A 17,932-nucleotide genomic window follows, 5' to 3' on the forward strand; every position below is an offset into this window, starting at 1 on the left:
CTTTGCCCAAAATTCTGCTAGTAATATGGACAATAAAGTACAGGCCTGGGTGGTTTCAGATGTAAATGAAAAACTTGCTGTGTACTGGAATAAAGGTGGCTCTTGTTATGTTTTAGCAAAGAGACAGGTGGCATTTTGCCCCTGCCCTAGAGATTTGTGGAATTTTGAACTTGAGAGAGATGATTTAGGGTAACTGGCAGAAGAAATAAGCAGCAAAGCATTCAAGAGATGATTTGGGTGCTATTAAAGGCATTCAGTTTTATAAGGATAGCAGAGCATAAAAGTTTGGAAAATTTGCAACCAGACAATGCAATAGAAAAGAAAATCACATTTACTGAAGAGAAATTCAAGCTGGCTGTAGAAATTTGCATAAGTAATGAGGAGCCGAATGTTAATCCTCACAACACTGGCAAAAATGTCTCCAGAGCATGACAGAGACCTTTACAGCAGCTCCTCCCACCACAGGCCCAGAGGCCTAGGAGAATAAAGTGGTTTTGTGAGCTGGGCCCAGAGTCCCTTGCTGCATGCAGCCTAGGGACTTGGTGCCCTGTGTCGCAGCCACTCCAGCTGTGTTTGAAAAGGGGCAATGTAGAGCTTGGACCATGGCTTCAGAGGGTGCAAGTCTCAAGCCTTGGCAGCTTCCATGTGGTGTTGCACCTGCCAATTCACAGAAGTCAGGAATTGGGGTTTGGGAACCTCCACCTAGATTTTAGAAGATGTATGGAAATGCCCGGATGCCCAGGCAGAAGTTTTCTGCAGCGGCAGGGCTCTCATGGAGAACCTCTGCTAGGGCAGTGCAGAAGGGAAATGTGAGGTTGGAGTCCCCACACAGAGTCCCAAATGGGGCACTGCCTAGTGGAGCTGTGAGAAGAGGGCCACTGTCCTCCAACATTCAGAATGAAAGATCCACCTGCAGCTTGCACTGTGTGCCTGGAAAAGCCTCTGACGCTCAACGCCAGGCCATGAAAGCAACCAGGAGGGGGGCTGTGCCCTGAAAAGCCATAGGGACAGAGCTGCCCAAGACCACAGGAACCCACCTCTTGCATTGGTGTGACCTGGATGTGAGATCTGGAGTCAAAGGAGATCATTTTGGAGCTTTAAAATTTGACTACATCACTGGATTTTGGACTTGCATGGGGCCTGTAACCCCTTTGTTTTGGCCCATTTCTCCCATTTGGAATGGCTTTATTTACTCAATACCTGTACCCCCACCGTATCTAGCAAGTAACTAGGTTTCTTTTGATTTTACGGGCTCATAGGCAAAAGGGACTTGCCTTGTCTCAGATGAGACTTTGGACTATGGACTTTTGGGTTAATGCTGAAAGGAGTTAAAACTTTGGGGGACTGTTGGGAAGGCATGATTGGTTTTGAAATATGAGTACATGAGATTTGGAGGGGCCAGTGGTGGAATGATATGGTTTGGCTCTGTGTCCCCACCCAAATCTCAACTTGAATTGTACTCCCATAATTCCCACATGCTGTGGGAGGGAACTAGTAGGAGACAATTTGAATCATGGGGGGGTTCCCCCCTCCTATTCTCATAGTGGTGAATAAGTCTCACGAGATCTGATGGTTTTATCAGGGGTTTCCACTTTTGTATCTCCCTTATTTTCTCTTGCCACCATGTAAGAAGTGTCTTTCACCTCCTGCCATGATTCTGAGGCCTCCCCGGACATGTGGAACTGTAAGTCCAATTAAACCTTTTTCTTCCCTATCTTCAGTATGTCTTTATCAGCAGTGTGAAAAAGAACTTATGCACTCCTTAATTCCTGAAATTGCCAATTTTTTTCTTGATCAGTTTCACTAGAGTTGTATCAATGTTGTTCATCTTTTCAATAAGCCATCTTCTGATTTTTCTCTTTTTCTTTGTTGCATTTATTCTATTGCATGGATTTATGCTCTTGTCTTTATTATTTCACTCCCTCTGCTTACTTAGGGTTTAATTTATTCTTGTTTCACTAGCTCTTTTAAGGTACAACCTCAAATCATTAATACAAAGCCTTTTTTTCTTTTCTAATACAACTATTCAGTTACATCTACCAGGTTTTGATATGTGATATTATGATTTTAACCTAGTTCAATTTTTTTTATTTCTCTTGTGATTTCTTCTGTAATGCATAGGTTATTTGGAGCCTGTTGTATAATTTCAAATATTTAAGAAATTTTCATATATTTTGCTGTTACTCATTTCTAGGTTAATTCTGTTACATTTAGACAACATCCTTTGTATGAGTGTAACCCCCTTACATTTATTGAATCTCGTTTTATGGCCCAGAATATTTTGGTGTTTTATGTGCATTTGAAAGGTGTGGGTTTTCTATTGTTGGGTAGAGTGCTCTATAAATATCATTAGACAATATTGGTTGATGAGGTTTTCAAGTGTCTAGATTTTTTTCTGATCTTCACAATTCTAGCAATTGCTGGGCATTTTCTGTGGAAATCTCCAAGGATAGTTTGGATTTGTCTATTTTATTTTTCAATTCTACCAGTTTTTGCTTCTTACATTTTGATGCTTTATTATTAGATACAAATGTCACAGGATCCTTAGGGTGTCATTTTTCCAACTGGAAACCTCTGTGGCCGGTGGCACCTTTGCCCAAGTTTTGCTTGGGCACACTGGGCTTGTTCTGCCCACTCAGCCTGGCAGACTGCGCTTGGCTCATGCTACCGGTCTGTATCCCACAACTGCCAAGGGCAAGTCAGGTGTGGAGTGGTGAGGGGTGTATGAGTGAGTGAGCACGAGCTCTGACCACTGAGAAACCCAGTCATGCCAGCTGTGGAGAAGGCAGCTCCAGGTGCTAGCACAGGCACCGGCTCCCTGCGAGGCTGTGGCTGGACAAGGCATACTGCAAGCAGCTTCCAGGATTGGCACTGGGAATGCAGTGGCACCCAGAAACCTGGAGAAGCCAGAAACCACAGAGCCTCAAAGAGGGTGTCACAGCTCTGGCTCAGTGAGCTCCTAAATCTGTGCTCCCTGAAGGGCTACAGCTCTTCTGTCCTTCTTGTCACCTGCAACATGGCAAGCAAGAGGCATGTTTCAGACCTGTTTGTGTTACAGCTCTTTCAGCCCCACCATTAGGTGGGTTCTTGTGTTCTTGTCTCATGTCCAGGAAGAATGAGGTACACAGACAAGTGAAGGGTGAGCAAGGTGAAGAGGTGATTTATTGAGCAACAGAACAGCTCAGAGGAGACCCACAGTGGGAAGCTCCTCTCTGCAGGAAGGTTATCCCATTGTCTGCCTGAGTCTGGCTGAGTTGGGGGGTGTTACTGGTTTCAGAGGGGAGGAAGTGCATGCTGATTGTTCCATGGACAGCCATGGACGGGCTGGAAAAAGCACCATAAGTTCTCACTCTGGTCTGGGCAACTGGCAGCCCATCCCACTGGCCTCAGGCTGTTCCTGGCCTGAAGGTGGGGTTTCACTGGGGATCTGCCCCTTTCCACCCAGAGCGTATTTGCCTCCTGCTGCCATTAAGCTGCTATCCGTGGTGCCCATGGCACCCAGGCTGCTGATGCCGAAGGGTGTCTGCAGGTCCGTGGTGAGCCACCCTTAGACCCCCTTCAGCCTCTGTCTCATGCTTGTGGGTATGCAGGGGACTAAGACAGCAGGGAGCTGGCATGTCAGCACTGCCCCAATCACTCACACAGCAGGCCAGGTAGTGACAGTGCCCAGGCTCAGCCACAGCTTCGCTCTGAAATTGGAGCAGGTGCCAGGAGTGGGAGAGGCCAGGCAGTGGGAGCATGCATTTCCAAGCCTGTGGGGGAAGAGGGACTTCCCAGGCCTGGGAGAGTGCAGAGATTCCAGGTCCGGAGCTGTGGGTGGGCATGTGCAGCTGTGCCCAGAACAGTGGGGCTCCCGCCCCTCCAACTTGGAAGTGGGTGGGACTTCTGCCTGTTCCCAGCTCCCACCGTCTCCCTGGAGCACACAGCCCCAACAGCTCCTCCCCCACTACAGCCAGCATCATGCAAACGGCCACTCCAGATGGACTGCTGCTGCCATCATGAACACATTTAGTATTATTGTAAATGTCTTCTTGATGAAACAACTCTTTTATCATTATAAAATGTCCTCTTTAAATGTGATACTAATCCTTGTTCTAAAATCTATTTTTTTCTGATACAGACATAGCTATTCTAGCTTTTTTAAAATTTATGCTTAACGTATAGCTTTTAAAAATAGTTTTATTATTAACTTATTTAGGTCATTGTATTTAAAAGTATCTCATATAGGCAGGGTAGAGTTGAGTTTTGCTTTTTTATCCAGTCTGACAATCTCTTCCTTTTAATTTGAGTGTTTAGACCAGTGGTTCTCAAACTTTCTGGTCATACGATCCCTTTACACTCAACATGATTTTATTTATGTGAGTTAGATATTTATTGATAGATATTTATTTGTTGATACTCTATTAGAAATTTAAAAAACATGAAAAAGTTTATTGTTACATTTAAAAATAAGAAAAACAGCATTATATTTTAACACATATACATTTATGAAAAATAATAACTTATTTTTGAAAAGACTGAAAAAAATGTAGCTTTTTTTTTACATTTTTGCAAATCTAGCTTTCTATTTCTTCTAATGGCAATTTTGTAATATTTAATTGCTGACTTTTTTTAACCTTTCAAATTTTCTACATATTTATAGTATTTCTTATAATTGAACATTTCTTTTGTGTCCTCTAGGTCCCATTTTTTTTAATGCTGCCTGTTATATTCTCTCTTCATTTATTTTTGGATCAAGCCAGCAAAAATTTATATTTTCTTTTCTGAGTTAATTTATTGATTAAAAAGTAGATTATTGAGTTTCATAGTTGGGTACTTTATTTTTTCTCTTTCTTGATGTCAAGAATCTAAAACCTTAATTTCATACAGATTTAATCAGTTATGGCAGGTAGAATGCTTTTGTTACTCTTATGCAGTACTTTAGATGAACTATAAATTGTATTAAAGACATGATCCCTTCCCCACATATATTGTATTACATTTCCAAAATATTTAGCCAATCATGAATTAACTAATTAGAAGGAAAGTGGCTACATAGAGAAAAAGCAGATACATCAAGTCCCAACCAATTTTCTTGGACACTAGACTTCCTAATACAGCCATATGACTATTACTGCCACCTTTCACAAGATGATTGCTAGATCTGAGAAGCTTCACTCTTTTCAATATGTTATTATGAACATGTTCAGTCATACACAAAAAAGATTAGTAAAATGAACTATGTATACTCATCACCTAGAGTCAAGAGTCTGGATAAAGATTTTAACAAGCTTGTTTTGTTTCTTTCTTTTTAATTTCCTTAATTCTTTCTATTTTATTTTATTTTATTTTTGCTGAATTTTTAAAAGCAAATAATATATATCATTTCATTTAACTCCCACATACTTCAGGGATATCTCTAAAGATTTTTTTTATACAACCACAATGACATGATCTCACTTAACAAAATCGACAATAATCTTTTGTTTTACCCAATACCTGGTACAAGTCAAATTCTTCAATTGTCTCAAGAAATTCCTTTTTATAATTAACATATTTTAATTAGGATCTCCAAGTCCACATATTGCATTGAGTTGTTGTATATTCTAAGTTTATTTACTCTTACCTAGTCTATCTTCTCCTACCCCCTCCTTTAATATGCCATTGAACTTGTTCAAGAAACAAGTTCAGCTGTTATATAAAATGTCCAATATTCTGGATTTGCTTATTTCTTCCACATAATGCCATATAACATCTTCTTTTATATTCTATATTTTCTATAAATTGGAAATTCGCTCTTAAAAGCTTGATTTGATTCATGTTTAACTTTTTTGGGGCAAGAATATTTCATAGTTAGATCCATATATTTTATACTGGATAACTTCAGAAGGTATGTAATGTGTGGTTGTTCCACTTTATAGATGTTAAAATTGATCAATGGTTTTAGGTGGTGAAAGACTGATCCTTCCATTGCCAAGTTTGCCATCAAGTTTTATTTCATGTTTTATCTATTGAGGACCACTATCTAAGTCAATTATGTGTTTAGGGGTTGAAATATGATAGTTTTAAAATTTTTATCTTTTCTTCCACATTTATTTGCTAGATTTCTTCTGTTGTGATAGTTATTTCCAATGATGTTCGATATTTGTGTTTGTATGATTTTAACTTTATCTTATTAAGTATAATTATAAATTAGTGCTTTCTTTCAAATGCATGAGTTTTCCAGTCAATAGATTTCAGTAATTAGACTCATCTTCTTTGGTAATATGTATCCTATCTTCCTCCATGTTGGTTCTTGTGTCATTTGGACACAACTCCATTAGTGTGGGATAGTGTTCTTGTTTTCTGGAACAAGATGTCTCAGGAAAATCTAGATTTTATGCTTCACGCATGTATCCAGCTACTTCTCTAAAGAACTTTGGTATTTATGGAGTACCGTCTTCATATAGGAGCTGTCATTGCTACTGAGTTACTGTTGCTTTTAGACCTCATCAGCAGACAGTACTAGAAAATGCATATGTTTAAAGAAAATAGTCACAATTTCATACTATTTTCAATTCAAAGTTACCATTATAGTTTTTTACTATTTTCTATGAGTTTATCTTTATACCTTGTTTTCATACACTAAAATTTTTAACTTAGAATATCAACATAATTGCATACTTGTTGTATTCTCCTATATCAAAATGGATAACATTATTAATTATATAATTCAAGTTATTGACATCCTTATTTGATTTGTTGAGTTTTGGAAGAGGTGTAATAAAATATTTAACTATTATTGTATGTTTTTCTATTACTCTTTTACGTGATTTTGCTTTACTTTTATGTATTTCTAAGCTCTGCTGTAAGGTACATAAAGGTTTACAACTGTTATGTCTTTATAATCAGTGATACAATTTGGCGATATGAAATATTCATCTTAATCCTGTTTGATGCTTGTCGCTTCAAATTTTATCTGTCAGAAAATACTGTGTTAGACTTGCCTTCCTTATTTAATACATCTTTATTTTCCAATTTTTGGTGTTATGTTCTTGGTGTGCCTTTTGCAAATAGCTTATAATTAAAATTTGTGTGTGTCTTTGTATGTGCATGTGCACATGTGTTTGTATTTATATAGCATCATTGCATTTTCCCCTTATTCTAACATTCTCAGCCTTTTAAATAGAGACCCAGCTCTGCTGTAAATTTATACTTACAAATATATAATTTTGGTTATACAATATTTGGGATGAAGTTGAGGTGTACAAGTGTTTTTAGAATGCCTCATGATCTAAAGCATTATGGACTTTTTCTTCACAAGCTAAAGCTAAAGTGGTTTAAATAAGAAAATTAAACTACAAGAAAAAATAACATTTAAGAGTTCAGCTAACCTTTAAAATTGATGCTCACACCAATAATTAGATACATGGCAAGTCATATACATAGAAAAAAATATGTTTGTCATAAAATGAATATATTGCTGGAAATACCACTCAGCCTACAGAAGATGGAAAGAAACAAAAGTGCTACTCAATGTCTCTTCAATGAATTATCAAGTGAAAAAATTTCCTTTAATTGTGCAGGGCAAAGAAAGTGGCAGGAAAATGGCAAAGATTTTTAGTGGCCAGAATTTTTCAGGGGCTCCTTTCCCTTTCCAGGAACCGCAGCAGTTAGCCTTTTCTCTAACATCTATTGTGCTCAATTAGCTGCTAACCAAATGATGCCAATAGCCTAGAGTATTTCTTAATCAATTTTAGCAAGTACAAATTAGCAAATGAATTGCAAAAAATATATTCTCAATATAATCCCTTGAGGCCAAGCGGGATTTCTGCTCTTTGGGAAAAACAAACTCGGGAATATACAGTGCAGCGCTATAGCATGTGGAACAGCATTTAATGCTTTTGAAGTTTTAAGAGACACAAAGTTCATCCCATTGTCAAGGAATTTCCCAGTTGTGTGGTTTACCCAGAGGATCAGATGCTTTCTGAGCTCAGCATTGATCATCTTGCATTTTATTGGTCTCTGCAGTGTCATTACTATGGTTCATTATACTGTTTGCAACTGTCTTGGCCAACCTTGAAGATGGGTTCGAAAAGCCTCTTGTCCTGTGAACATTTCTCCAGCTTTGCCTATTCTGACTAAGTCAGCTAGGTTTCCTCCAATCAGGAACTCATTAGGTGGGAAAGGCATGAAACAAAATCAAGAATTGGGAGGGAATATAGATCAACATCTCTTCTATGCTTGTTATCAGTGCCCATTCCTGAAGCCTCTCATGTAGCTACTTCAATCCTATTGCCAGGGAGCCTGGCTAGGTTCTACCAGCTTTTAAGTTTTAGTGGAAAAGTTAAAAACGTGCTTCTTAGATTTTTCCATCTATGTACCGCTGATAAACAGAACTCAATCTGGGAAGGGCTGGGTGTTTATGGGATGCAGTAAGTGGTCTCAGGTGGACAGCTCTGTGTGTGCATGTGTGTGCATGTATGAGTGTTCGTGTGTGTGTACATGTGTGCACATGCATGTGTGAAGCATGCCACCTGGCACTGTTCACCTTTATTCTGGAAAATACGCAATAATTTATCTGTAGGTCGAGGAATATTCTTCCACTCTCAATTTATAAACTTTTGTTGAAGTTCTACTGTGGGCATGAGGTTGGCCAATCAGAATATTATTTGGCTAGCCACAGTGACTAATTCAGTGACACAACTGGATCCAGTGAGACTTAAAGCATTTTTTTTTACCCCGGGACTTGTAGGAAAAATGATTCTTGCTTTTTTCTCTGAATTTTGAAGCAGAGCTCTCTGGCGCCTATCTTTTGTTTATAATAATGAAGTCAATATGGAGGAGAGAAGATTGTAAAATGAGATTAAGAAAAACGTCCAGACAAGCTATACCCTAAAGCCAGTCCCGCCCACGGGCTTTTCATTTATATAAGCAAATTTGTTCCTTTTGTGTTTAAACCACGTTGGACACACATTGCCATTTGTAATGAACATACACAAAATCCTTATTGATTCACTAATGCAAAACCTGTGTCCTTGAAATTCTTTGAAGTTTTTGGTTTTAGTCTAACAATTCATACACATTTAGCATTCAATTCCACAACATAACCATATATTTTAAAATATAAAACATGTTTAAATTATCATTCAAATTACTTAACTGTCTGCCTCAAAATTTTCAAGTAAAATTTATTTTCCAGGAGGAGATGTCATATTTACTATATAGTTTCTCATTCCCTTGACATAATTCTGCATGTGCCAGGTGGTACATCTACTGCAATTTTAGAAACACAGACTTGAGGAGTTGTGGGTGCAAATATAATAGGGAACTTCTGAATACAGAAAGTTTTCAGGACTCAAAGACATGGAAATGTAGTGATAGCATAATAGGCTTTGTCACAAGAAGACCCATTTGGGACTTTGCAAATGGGCAGCATTCATCCCATCCACAGAGAAAGCTCCTGTGTGGAGGAATGCATAAATATAAAAATTCCATAAGGTAGTGTAGTGAGGTTCACAATCTGAATTTCAACATCTTTATTGAAATAGCTCTGTGTAAGCAGAGATATCCCATGTTATAAATTATGACATATGACACATAAGGAAACCAAGAATAGAGCTAATGCCTCTGGGGAGTATGTTTCCTTTTCTTTTTTATTTCTCAGAGTTATTATTTCCCTACCCCACAATAACTTATAGGTTATGGACTACTGAGTTCACTTTTTTCTCACAAGTTTAGTATAAATATCTATTGTTCAATAGGCTCAGACTTTAGATGGTGATGAAAAAATGGTGTAGATGCTTGACTTGTGCTCTGTGAAGACCCTACTTTACTGCGCATTGCCAAATGTCCACAGGCTGGAGGAAATATGATATGATCAAACCATCAAATCTTTCATCAAATTTCTTTTAAGTGAACTTTTTAAGCAGGTGCACACACTTATCGTTTTTGGAAAGTGGAATAAAATTTCAACATCTGAATGATTTCGGAAACCCTGATAAAATGAGAAATATTCAGCCAAGTGTCTGGATTTCTTGTTCGCATATTAGCTACCACCTCAGTAATTGAAGGCATATGAATTTTATCCTTACATCTTGATCCTTTGACTCATAAACCTGTAATGAACTGTAGACATTGTATAGCCTCTTCTCTGGCTGCCGGTCCAAATAATCTTAGATGGGGCGGTTCAATGTCTCCACTTCTTACTCCATATTTTATTTTCATGAATTTTCTTTACATAAGAGGCTCTAGAATGCTATACAGCAGTCACAACATACAGAAAATAATTTAAGATCCCACCTCAACATTCTGCAATAACAAAAGTTTAGCAAAAAAGGAGAGTATCACTTGATCTTCAGTTCTCATTCATCTGACCCAAAGGATATTGACTCCAAAATTCACTGCTTCATTTTGAACTGCAGTATTATACTTGAATATATGATGCTTTTTTTCTTCATTGGCTGAGCCTACTTGGGTGCATTTATTTTTAATTTGTTTCAAGCAACTAAAGGAAATTAACATGACTTTGCACCTTAAAGATTAATGGGCAAGGAAGTTACCTTTCTGATGTTACAAAATATTTTTGGGGATCATTTCTTCCCCAGAACTCATCTGAACTTACCTCATTCCCTGCAAAATAGAAACTGTGTTAGCTGTAAGAGCTGGGAAAAAGCTGTCTATAGCTAGGAAAATAGCAATAATAACAATATTTTCAGAAATAGACATAATTAAAGACATTGAGCGCTGTCTGTAATGTTTTATTAATGTGAGAATCACAAGAGGGATTTCTTTTTGTCATTGCATACAATAATAGCAACAGAGCAAAGGTATTCAATAACTCAGAGCTCCTATATGTTGTTTTCTCTAATTGTACTAATTTGAGTAATTTTGATCCTTGGTAGGTTATAACTATTTGTGTGCTCCTTAACCCTGGCATCCACAAAATGATTTAATATGCTTTATTGTATCTTATACAATGAAATAATTCCAACCTACTAGTTCATTAAGAATATATAAACAGAATGGAGTATTTATTATATATTAAGGAAAACTCTGGAATGCAAATACCAGTCATGGGCTGTAGTAATAAAAAAATATGCATTTTAAGGAAATGACAGTGCTCAATTATAGTCTACAAAATTCAGTTTGATCCTATCTACCTACTCATTTCTTCCACTGAAAAGCAACAAGTGGGTTAGAGAGCACAAACAGAGAGACAAAAAGTTATATTTACTGGGTGTCTACCATGTTGTTAGGCTATTTATAATAGCGAATGAAAGAAAAGTGTACATTTATCCAAATAATTGGAGTGATTCAAGAAACGCAAAACAAAGTGGAGAGACAATTTATTTTATGGCAATGCCTTGGATCTCTATTTTCAAAAATGGATGAAAGATCTAAAAATCTGAACCCTGACTGACGTAATGCTTGTATACGAGTTCTAGCTCCATGTTCAGGCCTGTCCCAGACAACTATGAAACAGGAAGCTTCATAATGGAGGAAGAACACAAGATCTAAACTTTCAGACACTCCTTGACTTGTTTCTCTTCTTGAAAATATGATATTCCCATTGCAATCTTTATTTCTTAACCACACACTCTCTTTTGTTTTTGATAAAATACGCATTTTAGCATTCGGTTGTAGGTCAAACAGTTCAAATGTGCTCAGGAAGTTCTCCCGCGCACCAACTCTCTTCTTACTCACCAGAGGGTACATTTTTGTGTCTGTTGTTAGTTTTATTGGTTATATCCATAATTTTAAATAACATGGTTATTCTTCTCTTTCTTGATTTTAAAGTACTACAGTGTCCAGTGATGACCCACTATGAGATTAAGATTTCACTCATATAAACTATCTACATGGTAAGTAGGGTTGGGGGTAAATTGCATTTCTCATACAGTGTACTTGATAGTTAGGTTACACGAATATCATTTATGGATTGGGAAGCATTCCCCCTTTTTCTATTTTCTGAAAGAGCAACATAACATTATGAAAGACAGTATCTACCTTAAAATGTGGTAGAATTAATTTATACAACTGTCTGTATTTTTATTCTGTGAGGCTTTTAAACATCTATTTCAACTTCTTTAATAGTTACAGGACTTTTGAGGCTTTCTCATTCTTTCTAAGTCTCTTTTACATTATATACGTTTAAGTCTTTGTCCATTTCATCAAAGGTTCAAATTTGCTGGCAAAAGCATATCACAATTTTTTCTTATGGATTATTATCTTTGTAATTCCTGTCTTATTGGCACCAATTCAATTCTAATATAGTTTATTCTTTTTTTTTTTTTTTTTTTTTTGAGATGGAGTCTCACTCTGTCGCCCAGGCTGGAGTGCACTGGTGCAATCTTGGCTCACTGCAACCTCCACCTCCCGAGTTCAAGTGATTCTTCTGCCTCAGCCTCCCAAGTAGCTGGGACTACTGGCACACACCACCACACCCGGCTAATTTTTGTATTTTTAATAGAGACAGGGTTTCACCATATTGAACAGGCTGGTCTCAAACTCCTGACCTCGTGATCTTCCCTCCTTGACCTCCCAAAGTGCTGGGATTACAAGCATGAGCCACCGTGCCCGGCCTAGTTTATTCATTTATAAAAATCTTTTCTCCCCTTGAACAATCTAGCTAACATTTTTTTCTACTTTATTAGCATTTAAAATTTTTGTTTTGATTGATTTTTTTCTAGGATTTTTAAAATATTCATAGATTAGTACCCTTAATTTTATTTGTACCTCTTTTTAATTTGTCTGAATTTTTGTTGTTATAACTTATAACTTTTAAAATTGGATACCTAGCAAGTTTTAGTTTTTCCTCTTTTCCAAAGTAAGAATTTTAAAACTCTAAATTTTCCTGTAAATACTGTTTTTACTATCTGGCACAACTTTTCATATTCTTATTATTACCTTTTAGTAATAAAATTTAATTATAATTTATTATAATTTATGTTTCCACCATTATTTCTTCTTTGACTCCTGAGTTATTTAATGAAGTGCCTGTTTGTCTTTTAATTTCCAAATATATAGTGTTTTAAAATTTATTGACTTAATAAAATTGTGGTCAGAATATTGATTAGTCTGATAATAATTCTGCGAATTTTTTGAGTGTTGCTTTATAATCTTATTAATAATCAAGTATTGTAAATGCTTCAGATTTTCTTGAGAAAATATGTATGTATTCTCTAGTTGTTATATACAGTTATATCAAACTTGTTTATTATGTTGACATCTCCCACTACTCTAGACAAACCAGGGTGATTAGACCCCTTAGATAAAAGGAAAAACAGCAGTTACATGAAGAAATGAGGTGGCTTATAGGCAATAACCACTCAAGTGGTATTTTTTTAAAAACATGGAATAAAAGGGCTTATAGTATTTTATTTAAAAAATAAAATAGCCTTCAGGTTGAGTCCTCGGTTTTCAAATTAGAATACAAATATTTATAATATAAATGTAAGTTATAATGTAAGACAGGCTATGACAAAATAATAATAGCTTTCTACTATTTACCATACTATGTTAAACTTAGAAATTTCCAGGAATTATTTTATTCAATTCCCTCAACAAATAAATGACGTTAGAAAGTACTCTGTCTCTTTTACAGATGAGATTTAACAACTTATACCACGTAAACTATCTGGTAAGTGATAAATGATTAGAATAGTATCTAATCAAATCTCTGTGCTTTACTCTAAATCATTACACTCTTCTGCCAAGTACTTACTGGGGTTTTTGCATGACACAAAGGAAAAGTGTGATTTGTTCTTGCCCTCGATGACACTGTACTCCTATTAGGGTGACAAGTCTCATGTACTCAAAATAACTAGAAGATGGTACTAGTTAGTGAAATAATAAAATTCTAACATGAAATTTGTATGTCAAGTATATGCTACAATATGCATGGTATTATGAGACTATCAGGGAGGAGAGGTCATTGTTGCTTAAGTTTTTAGAAAAAGTTTCAAGAAAGAGGTGGGATTTTAAATGGAAATATAAATACTGATAGGATTCAGATAGAGGAAATATGTTCAACTGCACTGTCTAACTGGAGGAAGAAGCATTGGTTTATATGATATATTCTATATAATGTTAGTAGGTAGAGTTACTAAAACATGATGAGATTTGCATAAATAGAGAAAAGAAGAAAGGGCCATCTAAGCTAAAGCTGCAGTGGATAGGAATAGATGCAGTGTCTGTGGCAGAGAAAGAGTGGAGGGGGTATAGGGAGGGACGTACGAATGGGTTAGGTGGCATCAATGCTATAGGATTGGACTTGTTTCAGAGGAAAATTTAGAACCATTATAATGTTTCTTTTTTCGTAGGGGAATGATACAAAAACTAATCCCCCTCATTTCTAAATTCTGATGGATAGGAAATAATATCAGGAGAAAAAAAAACATTTTCTACTATCTCACTCTGTCTAATGCATTTCATTATTACCTAACTCTCAAGGATTGGAAGATTTGGTTTTGGTGTGATTTAAATTTATTTTATTAGAATGTAAGTCCATTTCTTCTCTTGTCTTTTCTCCATGAAAATAGGCAATAAATTGTGATATTTTTCAATGTAGTCATAGTTTGACTTTTAATCTGTTCTTAGTTTCTGAATGGTCTTATTGGAAACTAGTTTTATTTATCATTTCAATAGAAATTTTAGCTCCCTTGTCACCTGAACTCATCTTTCCTTTTGGGATGAGGGGTGACACACATACTACCTGTCAATTTAATTAAGAAATCTGTCAAATTGATCCAACTTCTGGTAAATTGATTTATTGTACTGAATTGTATACATTTTTAAAAGCCAGTTACTCTGGTGGCATGCAAAATCAGTCCAAATTTTGGTCTCAGAACTGTTGAGTTCAGCAAAGCCTTCTGAAAGCTGAGAGGCCTAATCATGAATTTGCCTTCAACTGTTGAACTTGTGAAGATTCATTCCAAATAAAACTATGTGACATTGTGCTGAGAGTTACATGACAATTAAAATGAAAAAATAATATTGATCTTAAGATTCCTAGTGTTGTCCAGAGTTAATTATAGGCTTCTGATTGGTCAGCATTAAACTACTCCAAAATTAACAAAGAAATAGTGCATTTCTCCACCTCCTGACTTCTTAACATCGAGCTGCACCTCAAGAACACGGAGTTTATATATAGATGGGTTTACATTCAGCAAAAATGCTTGCATGTCAGGAATTGATAAGTACATGAAGTGTTCATTATTTCTCAACTGACAAAGATACTGAAGGATTTTTGTCTTCCTAAATTTTGTTGGATTTAGAAGAAAATTAAATCAATGTACACTTAAGATATCATATAGCACTTTTATATATGCTGCTTTCGAATTTGAGAAATTTTATAAACTTTTTTATTGTTTTCTTCAAATTGACAATGAGACAAACTATCCAGGTTTTGCACCTGATGTCATCTGCAGGGGCTAGGCTGAAATAAACTTGGAAAGCTTTCCCACAGTGCTTCAATAGCAAGGGTTGGTCACTAATATATTTTTTTCTTCAAATGTCAATATTGAAATTTACCTGACATCAAAACTCATATGGCTGGGTATTTTAGGTTGTTTATCCAGAATCTGACATACTTTAACCTACATGGTTCTGGTGATAATTGCTGAATTTCTGAATTAATAGGAAAACTGGCACAATACTAGATAATATCAGAGTTTGTTATTTGTGAAGTGCCAATTTTCTGTAATTAGGGAAAATTGCTAATTATCACTGGAACTATTCATTAATATTTGGAGGAAGATAAAAATTAATAGAAATGCATTTTTTAGTGGTTAAAATTTTGAAAGACCACCTGCTATCATCACTTTGATGAATCCAGCTCTTTGTATCTTATCAAACAGTTGGGCAGTTGTGAGTAAAATGAAACTACGATTATTTTCCCAAATGTTGTGATGGAATGTTTAAAGTGAAAGACTTACATGTCACCTTACTAGTACTTCCAGTCTTCAAATGAAGTTGGGAAAGCCCCATATTTGATCATTTAATATCAATACCTTTTTAAGAGGTCAAAGTGGCCTTGGTTTGATTAAATGAAGGGGGCAGAGCGCTACATTTATTTTATATTATAAAAAGAAGCTTTGTCTGCAGCAATACTAATTATCACCATTATATCATATAATTTTAGGAATATGATAAATTTATAGGCAATGGCATTGAAAAATGAGCTATCATTTTGAAAGTTTATAGAATGTTTACCCCAGACAGCCTTTTAAGCCTGACTTCTAAGCACATTCTTTGACTCAGAATTAAACAGTACAAATGTAATGTTTGAAAGCTCTTAAACTAATAAATTTTCCCTTATCAAGAAGAGTTTAAAATTACATTCATTAAAATATAGAAAATATCCAAAAGATGATAATTGCTTTAAGCTAATGGGTGTTAAAATCATTATAAGATAGTAAATTATTAATTTATTCAACAAGTAGTCCCTAAGCCTTTACCCTAAGAAAGGTACTTGGGCAGCTGTAGGAGACTGCTGGGTCACTGGACTAGATGAATTGAAAGGGAAGAAAACAAAGTTGGCAAAGAAAGCTGGTGATCCAGGGTCAGGAGGAAGCTGAAACGAGCTTGTCTGCAGGGGATAGACCAAGAAGACTGAGTGATTAAAGCGGTGCCAGTGAACTTAGGGTCAGGAAGAGAGTGAACAGAGAGTCAGGGAACCAGTGAGGGTGATAAACTGAGAAATTGGAAAAGATGGCCTTGCCTGAATGGAGCTGTGGACACGATTCAGTTCAATTCAGCACAGTATTGATTGAGTTCCTACTGGATGTTCAATGTATTATAGTCCACCCATAACTTTGAAAAACTAAGAAAAATAGGTAAATGGACATGAAAATTTACCTGTATTGTCAAATATTCTTCCTTCTTTATAGCAGATAGTAATACTGATGATTAAATGTAATTTCTACTGGGGAGTAGATGGTGTTTTGCAACTTAGGTCTTCCAAAGCACACATAGCCTTTCAGAATGAGAAGGGTTCTTAGATGTGATCTAACTTAACTTGCTACTCCATGCTGAAATCCCTGAGGACATTTACTCCAGGGAGATGATCTTTTGAAGATTATGTTGTATGATCAGAAGAAAGTGAGGTTTGCAGTTACTCTTTTATTTCAGCCTGGAAACAATGCTCTAGAGAAATATTCTCAGTACCTCCCTTATCAGTACTGTTTCCAGTACTGTTATTCTAGCTTTGCCCCATTGGAATCAAGTTCTAGCTTGACAATATTTTGTCCAAAACCTGGCACTCAGAGATTAATGCAATTTCCAGATGTGCCCTGATCAGGAAATGACCAGGGAATGTTGCCGAGGCTTTGAGAATGAATGTCTGGCTTGAAATAGATCCCATTTGGCCACTGTATCAATCAGAGTCCTTAGCTGTAAGTAGCAGAAACTCACTGGGACTGATACATGGAGAAAGAAAAGTTGTTAAAAAGATACTGGGTAGGTTACAGCCTCTCCTCCAGGGCCAGAGAACTAGGCTCAGAGCTTACTTGATCAGGAAAGGAGCCTCAAATGGAGTTTCAAGAGGGATTCTGGTGGAGCGACCACCGCCACTGGACACTGGGTTCCATAGCTTTACTTCCTACACCACAGAACTTGGAACTTGGAACTTGTAGCTTTGCCTAGAGTCATAGCTGCTGCTGCCTGGACGCTGCAGAGCAGCTATCCAATTTTTCCTATTCAAGATCTGGGTATGGCTAGGACTCATGCCAATGCTGTGACTGCAAGAATGGCACACTGTGCCAAATAAGGGGAGGATTCTCCAAACACAGGCAGGGATTTCAGAACCTGGGAAGCCGACAAGATTAGCAAAATGACCCTCAGCATGTCTTGACCACCTTAATTCATACTTTCTTACTCTTAGACTCATGCAAAGACCAAAAACTCTCAATAAATGTGTTGCTTTTCTAAGAGGTCCTGGGATAGGTAGGGAAATAAATGTTTAAGTTTCTTA

General features: G+C 36.5%; 1 long non-coding RNA gene across 2 annotated transcripts in view; it reads left to right on the top strand.

The window, feature by feature from the left end:
* LOC117981411 (uncharacterized) overlaps nucleotides 1-17,932 on the top strand; it is a 52,163-nt gene that overhangs the window by 17,276 nt on the left and 16,955 nt on the right. Inside the window, exons 3-4 of one of the 2 annotated variants that reach the window (XR_004672922.3) lie at nucleotides 11,758-11,822; nucleotides 13,565-13,600. This is a non-coding gene — a long non-coding RNA (uncharacterized LOC117981411). The remainder of the gene's footprint in view (nucleotides 1-11,757; nucleotides 11,823-13,564; nucleotides 13,601-17,932) is intronic. The other variant, XR_008626405.2, reaches the window with a different exon arrangement.

The sequence above is a fragment of the Pan paniscus genome, chromosome 7 (assembly GCF_029289425.2).
Source record: "Pan paniscus chromosome 7, NHGRI_mPanPan1-v2.0_pri, whole genome shotgun sequence".
Taxonomy (NCBI): Eukaryota; Metazoa; Chordata; class Mammalia; order Primates; family Hominidae; genus Pan; species Pan paniscus.